The following is a 9,680-nucleotide window of genomic DNA, read 5'->3' on the forward strand; positions in this document are numbered from 1 at the left end:
GCAGGGGGGAATTTTTCACTTCCTCCCACTCTCCCCCACTTATATATACGTATATAGCTCACTTTCCAAATTTCCAGTCTTACTTTATCTTCTTAAAGTAATGTCAATCGGTTGCAATATGGTGAAGTGATTTTCTAAGCCGGGGGTACTACTCGGTCAGTAAAATCTAAAATGAATCATCAGTCATAAAAAGAAGCTAATTACTGTCTACGGCAAGTAGGAACGTAACCATACACTCAAATGGTAAAAGCGTGGGGAAAGAGATGGCCAAGAGCTACAGCTACCTTTGTGTTTACTAGGGTTGCACATCTCTCTGTGATAAACGATTTGATTCACATCTAGATACACAGGTTACAATACGATTCAAAAACGATATACTGTCATTACAAACCGTTTTGATGCAAATCGATACAGTGCAAGAACGTCATGATTTTATTTGATTCTACGGTTAATATTTGTTGTAGATATTCTATAGTGCGTCACTCACAAATTTTATATTTTATTTATATGATTATATGCCATGTAGGTATAAATCAGTTTTATTGTGGGTCTGAACAACAAAAAGACCACAAACACCTTTCTACATTTATAATATTGTAAAGAAAAATTGTTCAAGAAGCTTTTTTTCCTTTCACGATCTGTTACTTTCCCCATTTAGATTTATTATGGATACTATTAAAGTAAAAAAAACAAAAAAAAAAAAACAGGAGAGAGTATGAGAGTCTGTCTGTCAGCAAGAAACAGTTATCCCTCGTTTGTCATTACCATTCAGTCCCACATGAGGCTGATCATTCCTCAGTGTAGGTTTGCTCTGAGTGACATAATTTACATTTTCCCTTAATCATCTAACCTAATAAAACATTGGTCGGTGTTCAGCGGACACAATCATGTTCTGGGATACTAAACAATGAAGTTATCACCAGGACCGTTTATATACAGATGCAAATAATAATAAAAAAATAATACAAAGGCATTCCCTTGTCTCTGAGCAGGACACAGTTCACAGTATAAATACACAGTGCAGCTTGTTATTCATGTGCAGGTGTTTGTTAAACAGACACTCAACACGGACATCGCTTCACGTGACGCTTCTGAGGAAAGGACTTCTCATGTCTCTTAAAACAAAAGGCGCAAGTGAGGGAAACGGGGATGCAAAATAAGAGACTTGGGAGATATCCATGGAGCTGTGCGAGAACCGTTTCACGAGCAGCCTCAGCTCTCGCGTTGTTTTAGAGACACCGACGCAAACTGTGAGAGTGTGAAGCCGCCAACTGATTCCAAGTCTCGGGATACCTGATCCATAACTCTACAACCGATTAATCTAGGAATTCATGGCTGATTTGTATCGATTGAGGTGTCTGCTACTGACGAAGCCGTATCTCTCACTAGTTAAACCAAATATCGCATCGGTTTATCGTTCACAACCCTAGTGTTTATTGTGCAATTTACTGGGGGTTGTACTTCAACATGACTATCAAGCCTTGTGGGCAGCTCTACTTCTTCATTCTTTCGTGTTGAATTGAGGGCAGACTGGACACTACAGTGACTTACTATCACCTCTGGAAGGACAAGTGGAGTTCCAATACAGGGCATGTTGGGACTAGCTGGTTAGCTTGCTCATTTCATATATCACTGTAGAACAATACATAATACAACGCTGACATGATGTGAAAACTGTCAGTTCTTCACTTTCTGTTGATTATGGTTGGCCTTATTTTATCTTTTTTTTTTAAACTAAAATTCAGGCCTTATCTTACACAATAGACCTTAAAAATCAAAAGGAACCTCAAAAACCACACTAAATTATGGAGTTCAACATGCAAAGCCAAGGTCACATGTCAGAATTGTTACATGGTAAAAAAGGGATTTTTTTTGTATACAACAAACGGACAAAGGCTGACTCTATCTAGCTGTCTCTATGCCTAGCCACATTTATTGTGTTTCGTGGAATGAAGAGCCTTATAAATAGTCAAATGTGCCTTTCGAAAAAGTTGTTTTGTGTGCTTTTCCATCACATTTTACGACTATTGCAACTTTATTGGTGACCAAAGTGTTCAACCAGGCTGTTGACCTTGACCAAAGTGCACAATCCAATTTCACTTCAAGCTTCGAAACAGCGAAAAAATGGTCGTTTTTAAACAGTTGGACATAATTTCGGCTAATAGAAGACATTATCACACTGCAATAGGCAGAGTTTGTCTTGTAAAAGACGCCCATGTCCTGAGTCATACTTGCAGTCACACACTATCAAATAAAGATCGCAAACTAGAGGTTTTAAAATGAATGTGACCTTTAAACCAGATATTTTGCTTTCACAGAGGTATCACCATTTTGATAATGACATGATGCTTCAAAGGACCCTCACATATTTAGGGTGGGGTGGAAAGGGGGAATGCATTTCTGCTCATGTAACTTGACAAATTGTGCTTCAAGGTTTCTATTTATATCTTTCTCATCTCACAGGGAGGGTAGAATCTTCCCAATTCCCTTGCCGTTTGCCAGAGGCTTAGTGTGACATATTGCTAATCTGGTTATTATGCAATTTATCAGCCGTCTCTCTTTTACAGCCGTGCATGGATATTATGCAGGTTTCTTATGAGCCTAACTGCAATAACACTGCAAGGAGCTAATGAGCAGCCACTACTACTGTGGTAATACATCTCAAGTCACTTCAGGGTATTCTTGTTGCAACAACTTGTTAGTCTAAGTCACTCCATTAAACTAACCAAATTATTTTTGTTAATGATATAGAGAGCCTCTCAGGCTGGAACCAATGGGTTGTGACCAAAAACAAGAGAGGAAGAAGTCATCAGAATCCACTGTTTGACAGCAAATACTTCAGGAAAGAGAAGTTACAGATCTTGCTGCAGACCAAAAAGTCTCACGTAACCTGGCCCCAGAATTGATGCAAGGGATCAGGCGTCTCAGCGAGGATTCATTATTGCCTCTGGCATCTCTCAACATATGAGGTATGGGCTGCAGCCACGAGAGGAAGCTGTTTTTGCAATGTGAGCGCGGCTTGATATGGATGACAGACTGCATGTGGCCTGAAGCAAACATCTTCCCGAGCCTTTAGATGGTCATCCTTTTCAGCGGTGCCTTGTGTTTTTGCGCCATCAGCTAATTAAGGGTGGCCCATCATTAAAGACGTGTAAATCAGACCTTAATGTGACTCAAGAGTCGTGGTTGAGACTCTGGGCGGGAAGAATGTGGTCCTCTGATTTAATGGGCCCTGAGCTGAAGGGGATATAAGTCTTGATAATGATGGCCAAGTACAGTGTATTGATCACCGCTCCCTCTGGTGTATATGTGGGTTAAAGCAGCCAGGACAGAAATTGAACTGGGATTTCTCAACTGTGTAGAGCAAGCTTACACAGAGGTGAGGTGGTCAAAATAACTTGACTAATGTGTTTGTATAAGGCCACTCTGGTTCACTTTGTCATTCCTACAAGATGCCCACTCATATGTCCATCTGGTCACAACTATAACAAAAAAAAGTATATATATATGTATATATATATATATTTATATATATGTATATTGTTCTTGTTAATAATAATAATAAAAGTGATTTTCTATCCTGGGGAAAAAACTAACTTTGGCTCACTTGCAGAAGACAATTGTCCCGGAAACATGAGTACACAAAGGCTTGTGTTCTTTGTAAGTAGGTCTATGATTTGTTACTCTTTAATTGTCAAAAGGATAAACATTTACACACCAGTGGATGCCAAGTTCTGAATTAATGGTAAACTCTTCGATGTGCAGTCCAACTCGACACAATTCCCTTCCCTGTCAACACTCTTTCATGAGAGTGCTAAATGCTGGCAGAGGCTGCACTGGGAAATTAGACAGTTAGACAGTTTGAGCTTCCTCTAATTACAAGACAACAGCAGCAAAAGTTTGACAGTTAGTAGTTTGGCATTTTGCATTCCCATCATTATTGTAATGAAACATTAAATATTTATCATATACAAGTCAGGGGGGATCATTTTGCCCAGTGTCGTTAAGATTTTGGTTAATTATCATGGCCCATTGGGTCCAGCACCTCCTGCAATGTGTTACTGCCCTCCATCCATTAGCCACTGTGTAATTATCAACACACTCCGTCTAGCCAACATCACAGCGTTTGCTCTTGAAAACATGTTTATAATCACCCCAAGATTTGATTTGGCAAATGCTGTTAATGGGAAACTCCTGTTGGTTTGCCTGGTATTGAAATAAAAAGGTATTGATGGAGACACTTGGGAGTGCTCTAGACAATTACCTGTTCCTGCAGCTCCCAAATCACAGTGTTTTCAAAACTGCCTTCCAACTGTATTTTTATCACTAAGTACTCTAAGTTGAAAGTACAATGATAATGGCCCATTTTAGTGTAATGATTGCTGACTAATGATCTACTGTCTGATCTCATTTCTGAAAATGTATCTTCTACTATCGATCATGATATTGCATTATGTTGTATTACGAGATGTTTCTTGTACTTTTAATTTCACACAATCGTGTTAGTAAATCACCGAGGCACAAAAAAGAGCTAATGGAAACAGCCTACCGGACAGAGCAAAAACTGGGCAGAAAATGGATTTTGGATAAACTCAAATAAAAAAAGACTAACTCACCTGGGCCTCCCAGTTCATGTCACTGTTGGGATTGTAAACATTTTTTCTTTAAGTATGTATTAAATGATGAAGGAATATGACATCTATATTTTTTAATATATGAAATAAATATAACTACTTTCCCATAAAAAAAAAAGTTTTAAGAGAGTGAAAAATTATCTTGTCTTGGGAAAATTAGAAATCACAGTAAGTGGTTATTTTTATTTGCTTCAAACCTTTTTTATTCCTATACTGTTATACATGCATTTGAGCATGAAATGTTAAGTTGCTGCACTGTTAACATATTTAAAATTGCAGTTTCATCATATCTGGTTAAGTGCACTGTCCTATACTTGGCCCTACTTACAGTCAAAACGCCTCAGAGGGAGAACCTCGACACTCACCAGGGTCCAGAACATTTTCTCGAAGAAAAGAAGATCGTCCCTCTCTCGAAGTAAACAGCTTCAATCCATTTCTTTCACCCCAGGAGCAAACGAGAGCCAAGGACGTCACTGTGGAACGTCCGTTAACATACAGTCCATGGTTAACATCCGCGAATTCAGGCGCCATGTTTTCTTTCTAGCTAACGGATTTACAAAACATGTTTTGTGACAGCTACCAAGCTTTAAGACTATAAACTTAAGTAAACTAAACTATAAACCTAATAAGAACGCTTCAGTTAACTCAAGGTACGTTGTACAAACACTTGCAAGTTGTCCATGAAGTTTTAAGCCTCCTGGCACCTGCGCAACTCTCATTAAAGTCCTACATTGAAGGTCAAAGGACAGTTGATCCACTGACAGGTTATCGCGACCTCCTCTTCTGATTGGTCAGAAGAAACGTCAGTTTAATTAGTGGGTGAATTCACCCTGAGAAATATAAAACTGTGGGTGGTCGGTAGCGTAGTGGGTTACGCAGGCGCCCCATGTGTAGAGGCTACAGTCCTCGCTGCAGCTGGCCCCGGTTCGAGTCCCGCACCGGACGGCCCTTAACTGCATGTCATTCCCCTCTCTCTGCCCCCTGTTTCCTGTCTCTCTTCAACTATCCTGTCCATTAAAGGCATGAAAAAGCCCAAAAAAAATACATAAAAAAGAAATGTAAAACAGTATTAGGTTTAAAGAGATTTAAAATACCAGTATCATGGTGTCCTTTTTTTATTTATTTATTTTTATCTTCATCCTGGCTACTGTGTATATTGTTAGTACTAATCTCAACACAGGCATACGTTGTAAGAAAGACTTGAGAAATAGCCAACAAGACGTGTACATAAAATGTACACGGTTTACTAACACATTTTGGATAACTTTAGGCTACACAAAGTTGATTATATTTTTTTAATATTTGAAGGTGCAGGGTAAACAGCCTATAATTTGCAATATATTCACTCCACATAGCTTACTGACCTTAAAGCCAGAATCAAGAAAAATGTACGTATCCAGAATGCTGTAAAGATAATATTAGGCCCAGGCACTACTAGACATTGTGGCCCCAATAAAAAAACAGTTCACTCTGCTCCTTAAATTTAAAATATCTGAAGTACAATCATTGCATTTTTCAGGGCCCCCGCACAGCTCTGCACCACCCCGTAATCTGTCTGGCAAAGCTAAGCATCTTGTTTTGTACTTGCGAAATTTCCCCACTTCATTTACTGAAACAAAAGCAAACGAGGCAGAGGCAGGTTTGGATGATTAAAAAAATGTCAATCAAATTCACATCATACTGATTCGAGGGGACTCTTGTATTCACAATTACAGTTTTCACAAGTTGTGACTTCATACTTTTTTTGTTTTTATTTCACTTGAAACACACTAAATTCTCAATGGTACTCACTTATGGCACTCTCTATTTCCATTGAACAGCAGCATTCATCACAAACGTACATCACTAGCTGATGGTAAACTTGTGTAAAAGTATCCAAGCATAAAAGTTTCTTTTAGTGTCAGAAGGCTCATTATAAAATCTTCTTTGACTTCATCCTTGCATTTGGCTGTGGAAGTTTGAATAAATAATCAAATTATTTGGCTTGATCTATCAGTGGAAAAATTAGCATTCATGAACATATTTCTGCATCACAGAGCTAGAGGCTGTCATATGGCTGAGAAACCTTTCTTTCAGGTCCCTAGTGTGTCCAGTGATTACAAACAGTGGGAAGAAAGATGGAAAGCAGCAGTGCTTTCCTTTGCCTCATGCCTCTTCTCCTGCTGAGATGCAAATGCAAACGTGTGAGTGCTGAGTCTCCATGTAACATGTTGCCTCTCATGTGCATTAACTACCACGCGTTAATTACTTGTTTTGTTCACGAGTCCCTGCATAGCTTCTCGCTTTTCTGTCACTGATCAGGCCTGATCATATGTGAGCAATCCATCCTTCTCTCTCATTAATTAATTACCAAGAAGCTGCAGGTCACATGACCTGCCCTGATGACAAATGGCGTATTTTGCCATCTGTCAGTGGTTTTTGCTGCAGTCATCTAGTGGGAGTATTACATGAACTCTGTGGATAAGAAATCACATTTCTGCTTTCATTCCTACTTATGTCATTTAAAGTATTGAGCATCATGTGTCGCATTAAAAATTCTGACAGTCAAATATGATTTTCTTTGTTGGTTGCACTACCTGACATGACAAATCTAATAAACACACATGCCACTTAATAAAAAAAGGTTGCCTTTTATAAATGGAGGACAAACCACAAAATACATTAGCACAGCTCTGCTGACTGCATGATCTATATCGTCACAATGATAGCCATGGATGTCAAGAGAAGACTTGTGGCATTAAATCCTTAAAATAGCTCTGAGGGTTTATTCAGGCTTAATTTAGGCACCATTAAAGTAAAACTGTCTGGCTAATGAATGTGCTACAGTGGACAACGATGCAAGCAACAGTGTTTGTCATGTGGGTTTCCTCCCTCTTTGTACTGTCTCATAGAAAAATGAATGTTTCCACATTTTGTAAAATATGCTTGTTTTCCTAATTTATAGAATAACATGAGGAGATCAATAACACTGTTATATTTGTACGTATAAAGGTACATCTAGCAGCTGGCAATTTTAGCTTACCATAAAGACTGGAAACAGGTAGAAATGGCTCTTGTCTCACACATCGAAATCCAACTGATTAACATGTTATATATTTTGTTTATCTAGTAGAAAAAAAGGATTAATCAGTTAAAATGATCTTATGAAACTGAATTCTGGATTTTCTGTTCACAGAATGGTATGTAAGAAAATTAGCATGTGTGTTACAATTTATACCCTGAACACAACCTACTGTATAACAGGTAAAGTTGACCTTTATCCCTGGATCAACTCTGGCTCCAGCCTTCCAAACATGAGGCTCGGCAAGTGTTAAACTGTCCAACCAGACTGAAACACTGCAGTTCTTTTTTCATTGTACTTAACTTTATTTTATCCCTTAATTGTTTTAACCACCACATTGGTATCTAGCCATGGAGATAGTCATGGATTGATTTGCTGAGATCTTGATATCTCATTCGGGAATACCATTCAGAACACCTAATGTTCTCTTTTTAGTTATCACACAATAGAAACATGAGCAACATGTCCTCTACCACAGAGATATGGCTACACATGGCAATTAAAGCCCAACTCATTTTGTGATGTTTTCCTCTACATGCACAGTATGCTCTTCACTCAGTCCATGTTATTAGCATAAGAGCCTGGAAGCTGGACAATAGACAACTGAAAAATGGATTGTGCCATACAAAGGTTCAAGAGTACAAGAGTTCATTATGCTAAAGAGGAACAAAGGACGCGCTGTATGACTGAGGCAACAACACAAGTTGCATTCTTAAGCAGGGTTTTGAGTTTTCCATAACAGAGCAGCGACTGGACGTTGATTTCTCTTCTGGCAGTGCAAGTTAATCAAGACTACTACTGGGGTGCATCTTTCAAAATAAAACATCCCCTGAGACATGCAGCCACACTGAGGGATCACAAACCAAGGACAACTTACTTAATTCCAGTGGTAGTGTTGGTGTGCTGCATTTGAAACTGCTGCTAGTTTGATATTAATAGAAAACGCTTTTCTGGAAGGTGCTCAGAGGTATATATATCGTTTGAAATCAGGCTTCTCTTTTTTTCTTGAAATAATAAATTATGGACCAAACACACCATGACTCCTCACAGTTTCTGTTTTGTAGCTTCACTGCAATTTTCAGCGGGTCAATATTTAAAGACATGTAAAGGGGTTCAGGAGGAGTTTCACCAGTCCCCACAGAGAAAGCCTGAACTAATTTCATCACCAAACACAGCTGTCAACATCCAATAAAAAGTAGGGGAAAAGAGATACAGTCCTGAATATAAAACTTAAATGACTTCACTTTTATTTTTCTCCAGCTATTCATAGAGAAAGGGGTCATGGAGATGAATGCCAATGAACAGCTGTGTTTATTCATTATTCTTATCCAGAGTGATAATCCAAAGTTTATCTGATATGGATTGCTGAGAGCTGAGACACACCGCAGGAAAGCATGGATAATTTGGCAGGAATAGCAAGTAGCCCCAACACCCCCACCCCTTAACCCCACCCCCACACAGGCCCTAATCTTTTATTGAACAACCCGAATAACACAAATGAGTTCGTGCATCTTTATTTGTAACATTCAAAGGGACCAATCATTATCTTTTAATTACTAGTACCCAGTAGTGGGGCCCATTAAAGCAAAGTAATTAATCTAACACTTTGGCAAGGGAGGGGATCTGTTGTACAAACAGCAAGTTCATTGAAACTGGTTTTGAGCTATAATATTTACACATGAAGAGGCACTGAATAGCAAATTAATGGTGCAAGCAAGGACTAAAGTGAGGCAGTACAAAGAACAGAAAGTACGCATGACACGAACACTACACAATAGTTTATCAGATACTATTTACTTCATTACATTTTCCTTTTATTTTCAGGCTCCATTGCTGAGAAAAACACCCCTTGCACAATGGCTGAAGATGAAAGAACCAAATAAATCAATAAACAAAGTGCAAATATATTATGATCATACACAAAGCCTTGTGTATGCACCTTTGTCTGCATACAATATAAATGCTATTTATATCTCTTGTTAACA

At 38.6% G+C, this 9,680-nt stretch overlaps 1 protein-coding gene across 3 annotated transcripts in view; it reads right to left on the bottom strand.

The window, feature by feature from the left end:
• Positions 1–5,371, bottom strand: part of loxl1 (lysyl oxidase-like 1) — a 272,803-nt gene extending 267,432 nt beyond the window's left edge. For 2 of the 3 annotated variants that reach the window (XM_059349885.1, XM_059349880.1), the window contains exon 1: positions 5,000–5,371. The gene's annotated coding sequence lies outside the window, so the exon portion shown is untranslated. Of the gene's footprint in view, positions 1–4,616; positions 4,639–4,999 lie in introns of all 3 variants that reach the window. The other variant, XM_059349873.1, reaches the window with a different exon arrangement.
• Between the last annotated feature and the right edge of the window lie 4,309 nt (positions 5,372–9,680).

Source organism: Centropristis striata, chromosome 2 (genome assembly GCF_030273125.1).
Source record: "Centropristis striata isolate RG_2023a ecotype Rhode Island chromosome 2, C.striata_1.0, whole genome shotgun sequence".
Classification (NCBI taxonomy): Eukaryota; Metazoa; Chordata; class Actinopteri; order Perciformes; family Serranidae; genus Centropristis; species Centropristis striata.